The sequence below is a fragment of the Coenobita brevimanus genome, chromosome 98 (genome assembly GCF_032717465.1).
Source record: "Coenobita brevimanus isolate Jiangsu-jjx chromosome 98, ASM3271746v2, whole genome shotgun sequence".
Lineage (NCBI taxonomy): Eukaryota > Metazoa > Arthropoda > Malacostraca > Decapoda > Coenobitidae > Coenobita > Coenobita brevimanus.
The window spans coordinates 32572735-32594424 of NC_137051.1; the positions used below are offsets into that span (position 1 = coordinate 32572735).

Sequence of the window (21690 nt, forward strand, 5' to 3'; positions counted from 1 at the left end):
TTCTTAAATGAATGAAAGAATAGGTTTTATTGCGTTTTGTTGTTTTAAGTTCATTTCTTGAAAAATAATGTTCATATTTGTATACTGATACATATTTATTGTACTTTAATGGAGATTAACATTTTCTCAAAATTATTGTACAAAAGGAATTGGAGGGTTCGGACTTCATAAACATACTGTTAATCCTTTCATTTCTGGAGGACACAGGCTGCGTCCAGCCGCAGTCAAGTACTCAGGATGTGAGTGGCTTGGCCTTGGCCGAGTGCTGGGAGAACCTCCCCTGTTTCCACGCTCACTGTACTTCTTAAATATTTTATCCTCACTCCCTTAGTTTTGCTTCTCTCTCCATGATTTTTTTTTCCTCATAATCTTGTATAGCTGTGCTTGCTTATGGTGTTGACAAAAAAATTTGGCGAATATAAATTATGTGCTAGTTTGTGATGTTATTTTTATTTCCTTCGTGTTTTCGCGTAGAAATATATGTTTTATGGTAATTGTTACTGAGACTGAGTTTTAGGAAATCACATTAGCTACATTTTGGTATAGTGTATAAACTTTTACTGTTGGACAGTTCGGGTCTGTTTTACCTACTGCAAAAGGAAATTATCTTACGATCACGCAGCAGTGCAGGAGTGGTGTTTTACACGGCCAAAGTTGTTGCTAAATTATTTTTTCCCCTGCCTCTATTTATGCCTCTATCTGCCAGATTTTATATTCACGTAATCTCAGATAGTTGTACTTGCTTATGGTGTTGATACAAACGTTCGGCGAATATAAATTATGTGCTAATTTACGATGTTTTTTCTTTCCATCAATGGGCGATTTTGTTGGACGCAGCTTGCGTCGTCCAGTAAGGAGCGGGTGAGATTAGATTCGATGCAGCCTGTGTCGTCCAGTAACAAGCGGGTGACTTTTGCATCGTTACCCTAAGTAACAAAAGGGTTAAGATGGCGTTGTGGTACGAAGTAGTTTTTTGTAAGGAAGGGGTTGTTTGTTTGTTTTCTTGTCTTGCACCCTTCTTTTACATAAAAATAAAGAAACCAAACACATATACAGTACTGAATAGAGATTCTGAAAGGTGGCCTTCATAAAGTGTTAAGACGATGTTGTGGAACAAAGTAACATTTTGTAAGGAAAGAGTTGTTTGTTTGTTTTCTTGTACCCTTCTTTTACACAAAAATAGACACCAAAGACAGATATATAGTACTGAATAGAGATTCTCAAAGGTGAGTGTGTATTTGAACAAAAAATACTCATATCAAGCAACCTTTCTGTAGTCTTGGTCAAGACATACATTTTTTCTCAGAACTGCCCTTCCAGAATTAGGGTGCTTCTTTCACACTGCAGCGTCTAATGTGCCGCGAAATATGGTATGATCCTAAGTAAATTTATTTCATTTTCTTAATAAAATACCATAATTGACAGCCCAAAGTTGCTTAACCATTGCTAAAGTACTTTAGTCATAGCCGTGTAGCTGTAATTTCAGGCTGTACTATGTAACATTAAAACATTTTCCTGTTTTTTGGCCAATGTAAGACTTTCCTTCTGTGGTACTCTTGTCTCAAATATAATTAAATATGAGTAAGAGAAGCCAGTCTAACAAGGTTGATTGAAACTCCTTTTGCGACAAAAGTTTATGATGACTCAGCATTGTCTTGCTTGCCAGCATCTCTCCAAAGTGATTGCTTTGCTGAATGCTGTAGGGAGTGGACAGCCGGCAAAGTGATTGTGATTGTCTTTTACAGGGGTGGCTGGCAGTTCACCAGTGATAATGTTAGCTTGCAAGAGTATGGTTTACACTAGATGCTAAACTACTATACCACTAAACTACAGTATCACTAAACTGGTGCACCACATTGCCATTTGTAAACTGAAACTCCTTTTGCGACAAAAGTTGATGATGACTCAGTATTGTCTTGCTTGCCAGCATCTCTCCAACGTGATTGCTTTGCTGAATGCTGTAGTGAGTGGACAGCCGGCAAAGTGATTGTGATTGTCTTTTACAGGAGTGGCTGGCAGTTCACCAGTGATCATGTTAGCTTGCAAGAGTATGGTTTACACTAGATGCTAAACTACTATACCACTAAACTACAGTATCACTAAACTGCTGCACCACATTGCCATTTGTAAACAAATGAATGCTTTGTGTGTTCTCCATCTTGTGTGTATCCAGAATCTGTTGAGTAGGTAGTCTGTCTATCTGTGGTATCTATCTATCTATGCCAGATGCCTTAATCCCATTAGGGATGGTCACAAACAAATCACCTCCATGTCACCTGGTTCCCCGCCACTTCACTGCCCTGCTTCCAGCTCACACTCCTTTCTTTCATCTACATCACTCCATCCCTCCATCTCATCCTTGGCCTCCCTTTCTCTCTCCCTTCTCCCCTCCACCTTGCTCACGTACACTCTCCTCTTCAGTCTCGCTCTCCATCCTCTCCACATGGCCAAATCACCTCAGTGTATTCTCTTAATGCTTTCTATCACATCCACATCCCCACCACAGTGCTCTGTCACTCCTCATTTGTCAGTGTCCCTCCGTGTAACTCTGCATGCTCCTCTCAAATAACTCACTTCCACTTCTCTTACTCTTGACTTGTGTCCTTCCAACAAGGTCAGAGCTTCACTTCCATACATTGCAGTTGGTATCACAATACTGTCATGCAGTGACTTTTCCACTTCCATGCTCACTTCCCAGTTTCTTATCACTGCTATCAAATAGCTAGCAACCTTTCTTCCTTGTATCCTTTCAAACACTTTGCCTCCAAACTTTCATCCTTACTCATCACACTACCCAAGTAGTCATCTTGCGTTAAGTGTGTGAATATGGGTGACACAGCCCGTTGCACTTTATAAATTCTCACTTTTGCAAAGCATAGGATCCCATGTTAAAATGGCTTTATGGGCAACACATCCTGAATTTTCTTATATTGATTCACCAGTACCTATCTCTAACTAAAATGCAAAAGGAAAACTTACAATAGAAACATGCAAGAGTAATACTGTATATTTATTATGATAATTCAAGACCTTACCAGCATTGTGCAGAGGGTAGACAATGGCCTTGGGGAGGTGAGGGGAAGCTGTGCAGATGCTGCTGACGTGACAGTGTGCCGTGACATTGGATTCCTCCCTGGCCATGATGTCATGGCACTGTCACCTCCCTTGCCACCACTAACTCACACACCAGCTGCACCCCCACCACACATACCCACCAGCCCCACCCTTACCCATCACGCACTACAAATTATGCTCACGAATTGTGAGAGAATATCATATTTGCCTCAATTTTTCATGTCCGTTGCACATTGCAATTAGCAAACACACTTTCTAAGTAATTAATTATTGTCAGACCCCCGTCGCACATTAGGTGAGACGCACTTTGCGATGGCGCACTTTAGGCGAGATGACTGTACCTAAATGCACCCACATTTTCCCTTTTCTTATCCTCTGACCTCACTGTTTATCCAGCGACTTCATTTCTGTCAAAGACCATAACTTTACTTTTCCCTACATTCACCTTTACATTCCATTTCTTACACACACTTCCAAACTCATTCACTAAGCCTTGCTCTTCCTCTTCATCTTCATTTAACAATACAGTATCATCTGCAAGCAACAGTACAGGGGGTTTCCAAACGTTCGCTTCTCTCATTAAAGCTGCTCCACCATCCACTGCCCTACCTTGTACCTTCTTTATAACCCCATCTATATACAAATTGTTCAGCCTTGGAAACATGATATATCCCTCTTTCAGTCCAACATTCAGATAGAAAAATTCAGTCAATTCGCCATCCACACGCATTGCAGCCATAGCCCCCTCATACGTACTCTTCACGGCATTCAACAACTCATTTACTCCATATATTCTTAATATTTTCCACATTGTTATTCTATCCACCCTGTCATATGCTTTCTCCAAATCCATTAAGGCTGCATACAACTTCTTTCCCTTCTCTAGAAACTTTTCCACTAAAGACCTAAGAATGAGTATCTGGTCTATGCAGCCTCCTCCCTTCTTAAAACCTTCCTGTCCTTCTCCAACTAATTCCTCTGTTATTTCCCTAACCTCGCTTTCCTTGGGGGAAGCAGCCTAGGTATATAGATAGATAGATTTCCCTAACTCTGTTAAGAAGTATCCTACCATTCACTTTTCGTATTACACTAGAAGAAAGGTTGCTGGTTCTTTGAAAGCAGTGATAAGAAACAGGGAAGTGAGCATGGAAGTGAAAAAGTTACTACATGACAGTATTGTGATACCAACTCTAACGTATGGAAGTGAAGCTTGGACGCTGTTGGAAGGACACAAGTCAAGAGTGAGAGCAGTGGAAATGAGTTATTTAAGAGGAGCCTGTGGAGTCACATGGAGAGACAGGCTGACGAATGAGGATATAAAGGAGCGTTGTGGTGTTGATGTGGATGTGATAGGAAGCGTTATGAGGAACACACTGAGGTGGTTTGGCCATGTGGAGAGGATGGAGGGTGAAAGACTGGCGAAGAGAGTGTATGTGAGTGAGGTGGAGGGGGAAAGAGGGAGGGGGAGGCCGAGGATGAGATGGAGAGATGGGGTGGAGAGGTATATGAGAGAGGGAGGTGTGAGTTGGGAACAGGGGAGTGAAATGGCGGGGGACAGGGTGACTTGGAGGCGATTTGTTTGTGGCCACCCCAAACGGGATTGAGGCGTCTGGCAATAGATAGATAGATAGATAGACTAGAAGACAAATGCCCCTATGATTACCTCGCACTTCATTTTCCTTTTTTCCTTTGTACAGGGGAATAATTGTACCTGACTTCCAATCCTCCCAGGCCAATCTGCACATCTTCCAAGTCCATTTCACTGCTATCTCTCCCCCATGCTTCAGCATTTCACCACACACTCCATCAATTCCTGGTGCTTTCCCCATTTAGACTTTCTTCATTGCTTCCACTAGTTCCATCCTACTGATTTCTTCCTCTCTTCTTACCCCCCTCGCTTTGCCAGCCATTCCCCAGCCACTTATCCTTGCATCACTTTCATTTTCTGTTTTTAACAGTTCCTGAATGTGATCTCTCCATCTGCTCACTTTTTCTTCCATCTCCTCAAGCAGTCTACCATTTTCATCTTTCTCTCCCCAACTAACTTCACCACCCATTCTTACTCTTTTTTTCCTCTTTCCAGAACATTTTCTTACATTCCCTCCACTTTTCACTCAGATTCCTCATCCACCCTCTTCATATTCTCTATTAATTATCTTTTCACCTCTATCTTCTTCACTACATATAACTCTCTCTTCCGTCTCTCAGCTTCCCCCACGCCCCAGCTTCCTGTCCTCTCACTATATGCTTTCTTCTTTTGTGCCACAGCCTGTCTCACTTCTTCATTCCATCTTGTTGTTCCTTGCACTTCCTTTCGTCTTCTCTTCACCCCATGCACCACCTCACATGCTACACATATTTCTTCTGTGAATATCTTGCACACACCTTCCACCTCCCCCCTTCTGCTCCAAATAATATATACCCAATCGCTCCTCCACTTCTGTCTTATATTCCGCCTTTTTTTCGTCCTCTTGCAACCTGTCTACCCTGCTTGTATGGACTACCACTTCTTGTCCTTCCCTCCTTCTATTCCTTCAGTGCATTTGAACCTCAACTTTCACCACCACTACATAGTGGTCAGAAGTCCACTCCCGCAACCTCTTTATTCACGGTCATCCATTACACACCGTCTCATTCTGCCATCCACACACACATAATCAATCATTGCTTTCTATTGTTCAGTTTACCACCCATCCGCCTCATCACTTGCCACATATACCTGTGGATCATTTTGTGTCAAAGAGGGTATTGGCCATCACCAGCTCCCTCCCTGCACAGATGTTCATTAGAGCACTGCCATTTTCATCCACTTCTGCAGGCATACCCCACTCACCCAACTACTCCATCCAGCTTCACATTCTCTACTTTTCCATTTATATATCCAATCAAAAAGACTCTCTCATTCCTTTCAAACTTTTCCATGCATACTTCCACATTTGCCCAGAACTCTTCTTTTGCTCTGCATACAGTAATCCCTCCAATATCCAATGAAATAGTGCCAAAGGCATGTCCAGAAATTGAGTTTGTCTGGAAATTGGGAAAATGCCTTCTGGACAGGTACTTATGGACCCTAACCCAGCCTAACTCAGAAAACCACCTACATAACTCTCTACCGGACATGCATAGCACCTAATTAAGACCCTATTCACACAGATAAGGGACAGAAAGCATGAAATAAATGAAAAGGAACCAAAGAATGAGGACTAGAGGTGAGTATGGAAAATGTTTACCAGTATCCAGGGTACTTGCAATACGTCTGTGAAAGTTTGCGAAGAATAACCCGCCTCCTCTCAGACTCTGACAGTAAGAAGATACACCTGAAGCACTTACAATAGTCCATTGTTGTACAGCACCTAATCCTTTGCACTCTGAATTCTAATTTCTTAACACTGCGCATTCATATCTTACTTGCGTTGCACTTCAAACTCACTAGTGTTGCACTCTGCACTAAAGCCTTTGCACTCTGATTTCTAATTTCTTAACACTGCACATTCTTTTCTTACGTGCTTTTGCACTTGAAACTCTCTGCTGTACAGTAGCACTCTGCACTTAATCCTTTGCACTCTGAATTCTAATTTCTTAACACTGCACATTCTGTTCTTTACACTGCACAACACTGTAAATTCCCATCTGGTCTAGTGGCGGGTTTTTGCTGTTTATTCACTGTCAGAGTCCGAGAGTAGGTATTGCAGGTGGTCGAGAGGCGCATCGTTTGGACATGGTAATGGACTACCCATTGCAGACGACTCTGAAGATAGCCGCAAACTCACGTCCAGTGGCTACTCCACCATGGCCGATGTGCTGGGCTGTGGCTCGGAGGTGGAAGGCCTGTCTTGGGGAGGCATTGGTGTTGAGCCAGGGCTGGGCACGGTCTGGGTCATGGGCCTGAAGAAACTGTCAATGGTTGATTGACGTGAGGAATGGCAATTCTGGCGAGTGATGATGCGCTGCCTAAAAGTGCGCACTTCCTCCACAAGTCCCAGGGGCCCCATCTCCCTGTCGCAGTCCAGGTGTTCTAGGTAGTCAAGTACGAACTCGACGTGCTCCTGGAGTGCGCTCAGCTTGGGGATGGCTGGAGTAGTGGTGCACTGAAAGGAGTCCTCATCATCCTCACTGTCCTTGTTGGAATCTTAAAGTTGGGTACTTGTACCTGCAGCTGAAGATGCGATCTCGATATCAGACATAATCTGATACCCAGGATCACCCTCATCGTCATCCAACCGCTCACGCACTTCGTCCACATCAACCTCATCGCCAGCCACATGAAAATGTGCAAGGAAGTCATCCACGTCAAAACCTAGAAAGTCATGCACCACATCGGCTCCGGGAAGCAGACGAGACCAACCACTTTCTAGAGTCTTGACAGAGACTTCTCTCCATGCACTGGCCCAGTTGTAGATGGTTGACTTGATGTTGTAGCGGTGAAGTTTTCCACAGTCCGCTGGCCTTGCGTGTCCCTTCCCTCCCTGCGCTCGTCCTCGTCTCCGAGAACAACCATCACCTCGTCCGACGGTACAGCCTCTTCGTTGCTGCGATCACTCCTTGGTCCATTGGTTGGATGAGAGCAGTCTTGTTAGGTGGCAAAAACAAGCACCTAATGCGGCCATTCACAGCCACCAACTCCTTGTTGGACAGATGTGCAGGTGCATTGTCCAAGAGAAGGAGAGCCTTTACCTGGTTGCACGGGATTCCCAGTGTGTTCGTCTGGTAATGGATGACCTCCTTGATGAAGTGCTGGTGAAACCAGTCTTTGAAGATCTTGGCTGTGAACCAAGCCTCCACAGAATGGTACCACAAGGCAGGAAGGACATCATCACCCCACGAAGGCACTGAGGCTGCTTTGCACGGCCAACAATAACAGGCTTGAGCCCAGTGCATGCCGTTAGCATTGGCGCAACACAAAGCAGATATCCGTTGCATTGAGAGCTTGCGGCCAGATTCACGCTTCTCCGTCTCCTCTGCTAAAGTGTTCGTTGGCAGCGAGTGATAGAAGAGACCAGTTTCGTCAGCGTTGTAGACTTGACTGAGAGTGAGGCCCTCCCTGTCAATCAAGCCCCTCGCCTTCTGCTGAAACTGCTCTACTCCCTCCTTGTTGGTGTCCAGAGCTTCACCATGGGCCTTACGGTTGGTAAGTCCATGCTGTAACATGAAAACGAAGAGCCAACCCTCGGATGCCTTGAAGTCTGGGATGTTGTGTAGCCTGGCGAACTTCTTGGCCACAGCCATCAACTCTGTACCACGCACCAGCTCACCAGCAGGACGTTGTTGTCAATACCAAATCAGTGTGGAGCGCTTGATTTCCGCAAACCTGGGAGGGTGCATAACCTTCCTCTGCACATTGTATTTGATCTTTGATTCGAAGTCAGCCGTGTACTGGATGAGTTTGTCCTGGGATTTCTTGATATCAAACAGTGTAGAGTGGGCCAGGTTGAATTCTTGGAGAATGCTAGACGTCATCCATTCCGCATCCACCTTGTCCAATATCTACCTCTTCTCCAGAGTCAGAACCACTCGTTTCCTCTTCCCGAGCGGTGGGGCCATCGTCACACACACGAGTAAGAGGCAGCAGAGGAACAACAGGGCCTGCAGCAGGTAGGGCACCACCACAAAAGCGAGTACATGGGTGGCCATGGTGATGAGCATGCACTCACGATGATGGGTAAGCGGGAAATGGGGAGGAGGCAGCGTCGCCCTGGCGGACGTTGGCGGAAGTACGCGGCAAAACACAGCTGATTGGCGCCATGCGCCAAGTTCAAAATATGGTTGAAAAAAATGTTGGATTTTTTTTTCTGGGGGGGGGGCCAAAGGCCTGGGCCCATAATGTTCAGACATTGGGGTGTCCGGGAATTGGTCGTCCGTTTATTACAGGGATTACTGTACTGTACTTGCATGATCTTGCATTGGTGCATATACACACGCAATTGCCCACATTTGTAGTCCTACATTAAATCTTACCCACTTAATCCTTTAGCCAACTGATCGATACTCCCTTATATTCTCCTTCCATATCCTGCACACAGCAATACATATTCCTTTTTTTGCCTTCTCATTCTCATCTACTCCTGCACATATACCCCATCCATACTCCCACTCTCTCACACTCTCACCTCACAATTTATTCTCAGTTATTCCACATTTGTCCACGTGCACCCTAAAGCATCTGGACTACAGTGTAGAGCAGTGATTCTTAACCTATGGGTTGTGACCCAAATTTGGGTCGCCAAGCCATTTGGAGTGGGTCGCCAGGAGACAAATATATTACTGATATTATTAATGTTGTATACTATTACTTTTTAACATATTACCGTATTTGTCGATACTTCACACTTTACATTCTCTCTCTCTGTCTCTCTGTTAGGACTCCATATTATAATTACAAATCATAATAGATAGATAGATAGAGAGACAGATAGAAGCAGGGAGTCAGATGATGAGAAGGTATTGTGTCTGCGAGAATCGAGCAATGCTAAACATGCTTACACACTCTTAACTCAAGGAATGCTTTATAGGCACACGACAGCACCTAGTGGCCATACACACACATACACACATACTCACACACAGACTTCTAGAACTTTCCACTCACAAGGAACACACGTGATACGTCTCCTGTTTCACCAGAATTTAGGAAAGAGAGGGCAGAAGGAGACAGGCCATAGAACAGGCAGGTAGTAGGGAGAAGGGCTTAGCAACTTGAGAGAGAGAGAGAGGGAGCAACAGCGAGGCAGAAAGAAGCTAGCCATAGAAGAGACAGTCGCAGGGAGAAGGGCTTAGCAACTTGAGAGAGAGACAGAGAGATAGCTAGCGGGACTCTACTTTATACTTCGCTCTGTGTGAGAGACTTGTTAATATTTCCAAGACAAATAAAAATAGTCCCATACTATTCTTTACCTCTCCTGTCACTAAATGACAAATGGAAAAGAAGATTAACTACTCACGAAGCTACTCAAGTATAACAACCGCTCGTCCACAAGTCTAATATATATTATAACTTCTCCACAAGTAACTACAAAGATTTTATGACATCTCTTTCTCAATCTCTATCTCTCTCTCTCTCTCCCCCCTACAGTAGGCGATTGCATTTGGCTTTAAAAAAATTATTACCATGCACACAACTGGGAGTAGCGTACCGGTACTGTACATTTTATATTTTAAAACTTAACCATTTTCTTTTTGGAGTAATGGTGCCCAGTTCATGGGTTACTTACGGTACCGAGGTCCAGAAGACATGGAAGAGGAATTTCTGTTCTGTCGGCCATTTTAACAACCACAACCAGAGAAGATATTTTCAGTACTGTGAACTCATTCTTTAAGGAAGCAGGGCTTCATTGGAATCAGTGTTTTATGTCTGTTGTGGTTGTGCACCAGCAATGCTGAGAGTACGTCATGGCTTCATTGCTAGAGTTAAAGAAGAAAATCCATTCGTGCTGATTGTTCCCTGTCTTCTTCACCGTGAGAATCTTGCTTCTCAGGGGTTGTCACCTGAGTTACAGAAAGTGATGCAGGAAGTCATCCAGGTAGTCAGTTTCATTAATCTAGGGCTGTGCCCTCCAGGATCATCTGTCGGATGTGTTTTGATTTTGGTTCAGAACATGTACCACTCTGAGGTTAGGTGACTGTCACGAGGAAGGGTGCTCCAACGGTTGCCTGAAATGCGGAACGAGACTGAGATATTTTCTAGCAAAAAAAAGATCATTCACTGGCCCCAAAGATTCTCTTGATTCAAAGTAGGTGATGCAAATGGTTTATCTTGCAGATATCTTTGCTGAGATTAACGCCTTGAACATTTCAATGCAAGGTCACGATCAGACATTAGTTGGGCTGTCAGAGAAGGTAACTGCATTCAAGGGGAAACTGAAGCTGTGGAAGAGTAAAACTAAGACTGGGAAGACTGCGTCGTTCCGTCTTTGAGTGAATTTCTGGAAGATGAAAAATTTTCTCTCACCCAGGTCCAAAGCATCATTGTGGAACATATCTCCAGACTAATCAAAGAGTTTTTCACTACATTCCTGAGAATGTGATGAAATATGCCTGGGTAAGAAATCCCTTCAGCATTGAAGCTGAAGACTTACCTGACGAGATTTCGAACATCAGCTACCTTCAGGAGCAGCTCATCGAGGTTCAGAATGATGAAACACTTCGTTATGATTTCAGGAAACAAAACGAATCACTGAGCTCATTCTTGATCAGAGTTTACAAAGAAAAGAAAATTCTTGGAGGTAAAGCCGTGAGAGCACTCCTTCCTTTTGCTACACTCGTCTGTGTGAAACAGGATTTTCTGCACACACAAAGTACAGAAACCGTCTACAACCAGAGCATGACCTAAGATGCAGTCTGTCGTCTAAATCATCCCGGTTTGAGAAGCTGATTGAAACTTTTCAGTGCCAGGGATCTCACTGATTACAGTACTTTATGTCTCAGACAACATCCAAAATAATGACTCTCTCCTTAATGGTCAGAGTAAATAGGTGTATCATGAACATGAATTATTTTGATTTTCTGATCTTTGATTTATTTTTTTCTTGCCAAAATGTGTTGATAGTTTAGTTCTAAGGAAGTACATATAATAAAAATGAAGTTTATTTATTATGACGTCAATAAAATATTGAAATATTACTTTGGTTTTAGTCACATGATATTACACATATGTTTGTTTCAGTTCTGGTGCGAGTAAGTTTACGAGGGTTTGGGTCGCCATATAGACCATCTTATGGATTTTGGGTCGCCAAGAAAAAAGGTTAAGAACCACTGGTGTAGAGACTCAACCAGTGTGCTCATATCAGGACCAAAATAAGGTCGGTTTTGTGCAGGTCATCTATGATTGGCATTGACCCGTGACGTCACTTGGATACCTGTCTCGCTCACGAAGCAGGACAATAGTGTGTTTTTGCCAGCCATTTGTGATGCATCGTCTGCTTTATTTTATACATTTCATGAAATTAAAATACTTCTCACGATGTGCAGTGTGTTTGGGTGTTCAGGGAAGACATCTGATGGCAAGTTTCTGAGATGCTTTCACATACCAAATGATAAAATTAAGAGACAAAAGTGGATACGTTTGTGTGGACGGAGGGACAAGGTTTCTTCCTATGGCCGTGTCTGTGAAAAGCATTTCAGCTTGCAACAGTATGCAAGAGATCTGCAAAGCGAGTTGCTGAGGACACCACTACCAATCAGAAGTAGACTGCTAAAGTCAGGAGCAGTCTCTGATCAAAATCTGCTTCCTGAACAGTTTAACAAGGTAGCTATGTAGTGAGTGAATAGTTTTGTGGTGAAAAATAACAGACTGCACTAAGATTACTAATTATTAGGCGATTTATGTTCAGTTATGAACATCAAAAGTTCACGTAAGATTCTTAAAGGATTTTCTTGTCACTAGGCAAAGCATTATCAAAGAGAACCCAAGGGGTGTTTGTAATAGACTAAGTAAGTGAATGTGGACCCAGTCATGTCAAACGTACCTCTAGGGCATTATCAGCGCACCATAACTATAGTTTCATTTAACATACAGTAAAACCTCGATATAACGGCATTCATTCTAACAGCAACCCCAGACTAACAGCACGAATCTCCCGAGGAATATTTATGCAAAAAAAATTTTAAAATTCCCCCCAAATTGGGTAAAAATTAGAAAAATTCAAATGTGGCGGGCACTGCGTGCATCTTGATTGTCTATTTGCAGTTTCCCGCCAACTGGGTGTGTTTATGCTCACCTAGTCTTCCTCCCACCTAGCCTGACTTCAAAGTGAAAAAATTAGCATGTAAGGTTGGATTTAAGAACTAGTGTTATAGACTTCATAACTTATTGAACTTATTTACGTTGTGCCATTTATTCTACTCCAACCTGCCAACTAACTTACCTGGATTACTGCACTTACTTGGATTACTGTACTGTACTTACCTGGATTACTGTACAGTACATTACTAAAGTACAACACCATGTCTTCCTGCTTTCTTTTGTTTTAAATATAAATATTTTTATTGATTTTGTTTAGTAAGCGTTATTAGGAACACACTGAGGTGGTTTGGCCACGTGGAGAGGATGGAGAGTGAGAGACTGATGAAGAGAGTGTATTTGAGTGAGGTGGAGGAGGAAAGAGGGAGGGAAGGCCAAGGATGAGATGGAGTGGAGAGGTATATGAGAGAGGGGGTTGTGAATCGGGAGCTGGGCGGTGAAATGGCCGGGGACAGAGCAACGTGGAGACGATTTGTTTGTGGCCACCCCGTATAAGGGATTAAGGCATTTGGCAATAGATAGATAGATTTATTTTTCACGATTACTGCATTTGTGTGTATTGAGAAGTGAGATACGCAATCACTTCATGCTGACGACTTTTTTACAGCTTTTTGTTTCATTGTTGTAGATGACTAATGGCTTTCAAAAAGTTTCACACTCCATTTTCTTTTTTTTTTACTGAGCGCCGAAAATGATTCGTGATGAAATATGCGTGATGCTGGGCGGCCATTATTCACATGTTGTGTAGGTCAAGTTTTTGCTTGATAATGAGGACTTTCAAGAGGCTTAGTGGCAATCCTTGGTGTTTACAATTTTTATGGGGAGTATTACGGGGCAAAACTAATCAGTTAGGTTAGGTCAGAATGCAGTAGCTATGCAGTGATGTGTCCAGTCGGTGAGGTCGTACGTAAACACATTGTCTTGGGTGCCGCAGGGCATCACTTTCGTTATGCTTGGGAGCAAGGGATCATACTGCGGTGCGTCACTTTTGTGATTCTGTGTTATTTTGAATTCGCCCGGGCTTTCAAGTGGTGGCTTGTATCATCTATCAGTACTACCAGTGTCCAACTATACTCAGTTCTGCTAATGTCATCTGTACTCCCCTCCACTGTTGACAATTTAGCCATTTTTCTCCTGTCCTTGACTCCCCTCCTTACCTCCCCTCCATTACCCTCTCCTCCCGCCTGACCAGCTGCGCTGTGCTACACAAATCCTGGACAGATTTTTCCATTCATTTTATCCATTGAAATGTGCCCTATGCCCTATTCTTATAAAAATAATGCACAAAAGAAAGAGAAAGGGTAATTGATACTGCCATACATCTGGAATGGGCTGATTATCACCTGGCAACACCTCATGTGCACTCATTCACTAATTTTCCCTGTTTATTTCCTCTTGAAATATGCCGTATGACCTGTTCTCATAATAAAAATATATATAAGACAGGAAGGGAGAAGCCTAAGTGATATTTACGTTCACCTGGAACTACCTAATTTATTATGTTTTGTCTAGATTTCCTGCCAGTCATTTCATAATGTATAAATTGGCAGCTGTCACCGCGCTGTCATTGTCAACCCTTCACTGCCTCTGGGCCACAGCATTCAGTTTACTGTCGTCTTTCAAGGTGAAACCATATCGGATTCGTGCCTGTCCAATGCCGCCGCTTTTTAGCCCCATGCAAAGGGCCCTGTGACCTCTACCCCTACTAAACCTCGTGTGGGAAGGGGTAAAGGGCTAAGTGACTCTGCTGTGGAATGTGAACTGGGTAATTTATCAATGATAATGATGGACAGTGTCTACGATCTTTCTGGTGACTCTAAAACAGGGCAAGTGGATATGTAAATACAGAGATAGCCCGATTATCCGGGCTATATGGTGTTAAGGGGTGCCCGATTAGTCCGAAAGCACGATTAATCCAGCGGAAACAAAACACAAGTACTGTACTGTTAGATTGATTTATTCACCGGTAAATGTACACTTTAAGTACCAGAAAGACCTTTCCAGTTCAATGTATATTCCTCCAGCTTGTTTCAGTATTTTTCAGACTATATTCAGTTCGGTAAATCACGTTTTCTTACTGAAAGATTTCCTTCCTGTTATTATCGTCACGTTCTAAAGCTGTACGTACGATTGTTTCCAGCACAATGGACGAAACTCATCGTACTCAAATGTGGACTTCGTTTCCCAACTTCCCAACTGAAGATTAGGTTAGGTTACATTATTAAGTGCAGTTAAGCTAGGTTAGGCCAGTTTCAAATACTTAGATTTGAACAGTGTCTTCTGCCATTACGTTAACAAATCATAGTCGTCACACCAGAACAGCTAAAAACAGCGGGGAAACAGATTTAACAAGAAATATTTATTTACCAACCCAGAAATAATCTGAAAAATATAATAGACTATCAGGATGAACTGATTTGGTAAGCTGCTTTTACTGCTTACAGCAAAGCATATGTTTACCCCCCTCAAATCCTCAATGTTCGTGAGTTCAGAAATTTGTGTGCTCCCGTGGCAGACCTTGAAACCATTTTTTCAAAGTTATAAAGTCAGTTTCTTTTTCTTATAGATGTGAAAAGACTCGTCTGGTACACCTGGCTTTTTTCCCTTCTTCCTAAACCCATCTTGTGATTTGCTATGATTCGTGAAAGAATTAATAAAATTAGGGGGCTTGTTACATTAGCATTTAAACATAAAATTAGGGTGCATGTTACTTTAGCATTGAAACATATCGGCAAAAACATCTGGGATGAAAGCACCGCCTAGCTGTTTGTGATGGTAGGGTAGGGTCGTGTAAATTTACCAGTGACCTTCGTTCCCTTCCCATAATTGTTTGCAGTTTTTATGGCTCCCTAACTCAACGTCACTGACACCGGTACAGTAAAGCATTGTTCAAGGCTGGCAGCCATGAAGGGGTTAATGGAATACATTATTGTTTTTATTAATACTCTCTGTTTCACACACACAAACGAACAAAAGAATGTGCAATAAATGTACACTTAACTGTAAGAAGCAGAAATAATTGTATGCTTTATTGGTCCGAAATGTGTTGGGAAGCGACATCGAACAAAGAACGTGGAACTGAATGCCACCTTATGAGAACACTTGAGATGAAAGTATTTTTTCTTATTAGTAAACATATTTGTTCCATTTCATCCCCTATACTTGTAAAACTCATAAATTTTCATCCAAGCATACAGCCTAATAACCTTACCAATTCAGTTCATATTGTTCTAGTTTGTTTTCTGTATTTTTCTGCCTATTTTGTTGGTGGTAAATTACGTTCCTCTCTTATTATCATAATGTTCCTTATGCCTTACCTACGATTGTTTCCGGCATAATGGAAGAAACTTACTCATAATTAGGGTGCATGTTACGTTAGCATTTAAACATATTGGCGAAAACATCAAAGATGAAGTGGCAGGCCGCCTGACTGTTTGAGATGGTAGAGGAGGGTCGTGAAAACATACCAGTGACCTTCGTTCCCTTCCCATAATTGTTCGCAGTTTTTTATAGCTTTCCCTAACCCAACATCCCTGACACCGGTACAGTAAAGCATTGTTCGAGGCTGGCGCTATGATGGGGTTAATGGAATGCATTATTGTTTGTATTAATACTCACTTTCACACATACCGTACAGTATACATAAAAACGAACAAAAGAATGAACAGTAAGTGTAAGAGGAAGAAATAACTATGCTCTGTCGGTCCGAAAAATGTTGGAAAACGTGATATCTAATGAAGAATGCAGAACTGCTAACTTACGAGAGCACATGAGGTGAGTAATTTTTATTTTCTGATTAGCAGATATTCTTGTTCCATTTCGTTCCCTAAAATTGGGAAACTCATTACTTTTCGTCTAAGCATACAGCCTAAAGACTTCACCAATTCACTTCATATTCCTCCAGTTTGTTTTCTGTGTTTTTCTAGTTTAAGGGTAGTAAATTACCTTCTCTTGCTGAAAGATTTTCTCTTTTATTATCACGTTCTTTAAGCCGTACCTATGATTGCTTCGGGCATAATGGAAGAAACTCATCGTACACAAAAGTGGATTTAGTTTCCCAATTTCCCAACTGGAACCCACGTTAGGTCAGGTTAGGTTAAATGATTAAGTAGTTAAGCAAGGTTAGGCTAGGTCAGGAGTATCAGTTGCCTCACCAAACTCCACCCTACCACCCTTGTGATCGAGTTGTGAGCAGCAGGTGTGGGTGGGGGCAGGGTGAGCAGACTCTCTCTGGTTTACCCATGCCTCGCTCCCTAGCAACTGGATGCTTCCTGTTTAAACCGGAGCTATCATATGGAAAATTCAATGTATTACTGTACCACTGAACCATTTGGTCACGGCTCGGATATACCGAAAGCTGGAAAATCTGAGCCTGGATAATCTAGCTTCCACTGTAATGTGTAAATAATGTGTAAACAGCAAGTGAAAGCAATGAATGTAAATATAACTGAACAGTGGAAAATAGTTTTATGAGTTACTGCAAGTGACGGTGCATAACATAGTGTAAATAAAATAGAAATGTACAGTAAATCTATCTATCTATTGCCAGACGCCTCAATCCCGTTTGGGGTGGCCACAAACAAATCGCCTCCAAGTCGCCCTGTCCCCCGCCATTTCACTCCCCTGCTCCCAACTCACACCCCTCTCTCTCATATACCTCTCCACCCCATCTCTTCATCTCATCCTCGGCCTCCCCCTCCCTCTTTCCCCCTCCACCTCACTCACATACACTCTCTTCGTCAGTCTTTCACCCTCCATCCTCTCCACATGGCCAAACCACCTCAGTGTGTTCCTCATAACGCTTCCTATCACATCCACATCAACACCACAACGCTCCTTTATATCCTCATTCGTCAGCCTGTCTCTCCATGTGACTCCACAGGCTCCTCTTAAATAACTCATTTCCACTGCTCTCACTCTTGACTTGTGTCCTTCCAACAACGTCCAAGCTTCACTTCCGTACGTTAGAGTTGGTATCACAATACTGTCATGTAGTAGCTTTTCCACTTCCATGCTCACTTCCCTGTTTCTTATCACTGCTTTCAAAGAACCAGCAACCTTTCTTCCCTGCTGTACCCTTTCAAGCACTTCACCCTCCAAACCTCCATCCTTACTCATCACACTACCCAAGTACTTAAACGTACTCACATTTTCCAATTCCTCACCATCCAACCTCGCTGTACATTCACTGACTTCACCTCTCTCAAAGACCATCACTTTACTCTTCCCTACATTCACCTTTAGATTCCGTTTCTTACACACTCTCTCAAACTCATCCACCAAGCCTTGCAGCTCCCCTTCGTCTTCACTCAACAACACAGTATCATCTGCAAACAACAGTACAGGGAGTTTCCAAACACTATCCTCTCTCACCAGGGCCACTCCAACATCCACTACCCTACCTTGTACCTCTTTTATTACCCCATCCATGTACAGATTGAACAACCATGGAGACATGACACATCCCTGTTTCAACCCAACTTTCAAGGAGAAAAATTCACTTAGTTCACCATCCACACGCACTGCAGCCTTCGCACCATCGTACATACTCTTCACAGCATTCAACAACTTCCCATCTACTCCATATATTCTTAACACTTTCCACAATCCTAGTCTATCCACCCTGTCATATGCTTTCTCCAAATCCATGAAAGCTGCATACAACTTCTTTCCCTTCTCTAGAAACTTTTCCACTAAAGATCTGAGAATGAATATCTGATCTACACAACCTCTTCCCTTCCTAAAGCCTCCCTGTTCTTCTCCAACTAATTTCTCTGTTCTTTCTCTAACTCTGTCAATAAGTATCCTACCATACACTTTTCCTATTATACTAAGAAGACAAATGCCCCTATGATTACCACACACTTCTTTTTCCCCTTTTCCTTTGTACAAGGGAATAATTATACCTGACTTCCAATCCTCCGGGACTCTACCTTCCTCCCAGGCCAATCTGCACATCTTCCACATCCATTCCACTACTATCTCTCCCCCATGCTTCAGCATTTCACCACACACTCCATCAATTCCTGGGGCTTTCCCTGATTTAACTTTCTTCATTGCTTCCACAACTTCTATCCTACTGATTTCTTCCTGTCTTCTCACCTCCCTCCTTCTCCCAGCCATTCCTCAGTCACTTATACTCGCATTACTTCCATCCTCCACGTTCAACAATTCCTTAAAGTGTTCTCTCCATCTGCTCACTTTTTCTCCCTTCTCCACTAGTAATCTACCATTTTTATCTTTCACTCCCCTGCTAACTTCACTGCCACCCTGTCTTACTCTTTTCACCTCTTTCCAGAACATTTTCTTACAGTCCCTCCACTTTACACTCAAATTCCTTCCAAATTCCTCATCCACTCTCTTCTTACCTTCTCTTACTAATCTTTTCACCTCTCTTTCTTTCTACATATAACTCTCTCTTCCGCCTCTCAACTTCTTCCACGCCCCTATTTCTCATCCATTCATTGTATGCTTTCTTCTTTTGTGCCACAGCCCGTTTCACCTCTTCAGTCCACCACGATGTTTCTTGCACCCCCCTCCGTCTTCTCTTCCTTCCACACACCACATCACATGCTGCACATATTTCTTCTGTAAATATTCTACACACACCTTCCACGTCCCCCATCTGCTCCAATTCATATTTGCCCAATCGTTCCTCCACTTCTCTCTTATACTCTGCCTTTTTCTCATCCTCTTGTAACCTTTCCACTCTCCTTGCAACTACTCCTTCCTCTCGTCTTTCCCTTCTTCTATTCCTCCATCTTACTTGAACTTTAATTCTGACCACCACCAAATAGTGGTCAGAAAGTCCATTCCCCCAACCTCTATAAACTCTTGCATCCAATATACATCTTCGCATCCTTTCATCCACACACACATAATCAATCATTGCCTTCCTTTCACTTAGTACAGTAAATAATGTAAATAATATAGAGAATTTAAATAGAAATGTAAATAAGTAGTAATATAAGAATACGAGTAGAAATGCTTGGAGTAATGAAAGTGAAAGTGAAAATTTCGCTCCAGCATGTATAAATACTGGGAGTAATGATAGTGAAAGTGACAGCTTTGCTCTCTATGCTAGTTTACAGAACGAGAAAGTGAATGCCTGGAGTGGAAAAAAACTACTAGTACTGAAAGAAACTTATAGATAAATATTATATATATAAATAAGTGTAATAAAGTACTAGGAATATAAAGTGTGAGTGTGTTTATAAATAATAAATGACAGCTCCGCCTCAGAATACCATCCGGGAACGAGCACGAGAGGAAAGCTCGTATGCGCTAGTAATTTACATTGCTTTCACAGTGTTTTTTTTGGAATATGGATTCCAAACTATTTGAATTCATATAATAGTGTTTGTAGTTATAATATCAGGCAGTGGTAACTATATTACGAGGTATCGGGAAGTGTAAAGTGGAGACTTCATTACCCAACTTCAGAAGTCTCCACAACTCCTACGGTAGACGACGAAGGCTCAACAAACATCCCAGGAGAAAGCTGAAGGTATGTGCCATAGCCTTATATAATTATAATATTCTAGGACTAATAACTGATTTTTGGCAAATATTTTTAAGAAGTCAGATGGAGCGCGAATATCCCTGTGGGACACGCACGGCACATTCCCAACTACCCCGCGGTTAAGGGGTTAAGGCAGACGTATTTGTAATAATCTATCTTTAAATATATTTTTAATAAAAAATATGAGGCTTCTAGAACCTAGCCCCCTATTTTACATGTAAATATATGTCACGTTTTAGCACGAAATCAATTTTGCACGAGGTTCTACATAACCTATCTCGTGTTGTATGAAGACTCTTAATACTGTACATTACTAACCCCTTACCTGCGGGGCGTCACTTTCGTGACATTTGGGAGCAAGGGATCATACCGCGGGGCAAAGCTTTTGTGATTCTGTGTTATTTTGAATTTTCCTCGGGCTTTCAAGTGGTGGCTTGTATCATCTATCAGTACTGCCAGTGTCCAACACTAGTCAGCACTCCTAATCTCATCTGTACTCCCATCCATTGTTGACAGTTTAGCCATTTCTCCCCGTTCTTGACTCCCCTCCCTACCTCCCCTCCATTATCTTCTCTTCTCGCCTGCCCAGCCGTGCTACGCTAAGTAAATCTTTCCTGGAATTTTCCACTGATTTCATCCATTGATATAAGCCCTATGCCCTATTCTTATACCAAATAATATATACAAGAAAGAAATAAGGTGAGTGATAGTGCCATACACCTGGAATTGGCTAATTATCACCTGACAACACCTCACGTGCACTCGTTCGCCAATTTTCGCTGTTTATTTCCCCTTGAAATATGCCATATAATCTATTCTCGTAATAAAAATATATAAAAGAAAGGAAGGGAGAAGCCTAAGTGATATTTACATTCACCTGGAACCACCTAATTTATTATGTATTGTCTAGATTTCCTGCCAATCATTTCATAGTGTATATATTAGCAGCTTTCACCCCGCTGACATTGGCAGCATTGCACTTCCCCTAGGCAGGCAGGCCACCAGACTGTATTCAGTTTACTGTCGTCTTTCAAGGTGAAAGCACGTCGGATTCGCGCCTGCCCAATTACGCCGCTTTTTAGCCCCATCCAAAGGGCCCTGTGACCTCTACCCCTTACTAAACCTCGTGTGGAAAGAGATAAAGGGGTAAGTGACTGTGGAACGTGAACTGGCTAATTTGTCAATGAAAATGATAGACAGTGACTACGATCTATCTGGTGAGTAAAACAGTGCAAGTGGAAATGTAAATAATGTGTATGTAATGTGTAAACAGCAAGTGAAAGCAATGAATGTAAATATAATTGAACAGTGGAAAATAGTTTTATAAGTTACTGCAAGTGACTGCATAACACAGTGT

At 42.4% G+C, this 21690-nt stretch overlaps 1 protein-coding gene across 1 annotated transcript in view; it reads left to right on the forward strand.

The window, feature by feature from the left end:
• Rab35 (RAS oncogene family member Rab35) overlaps window positions 1-21690 on the forward strand; it is a 274727-nt gene that overhangs the window by 53221 nt on the left and 199816 nt on the right. The window lies entirely within an intron of this gene.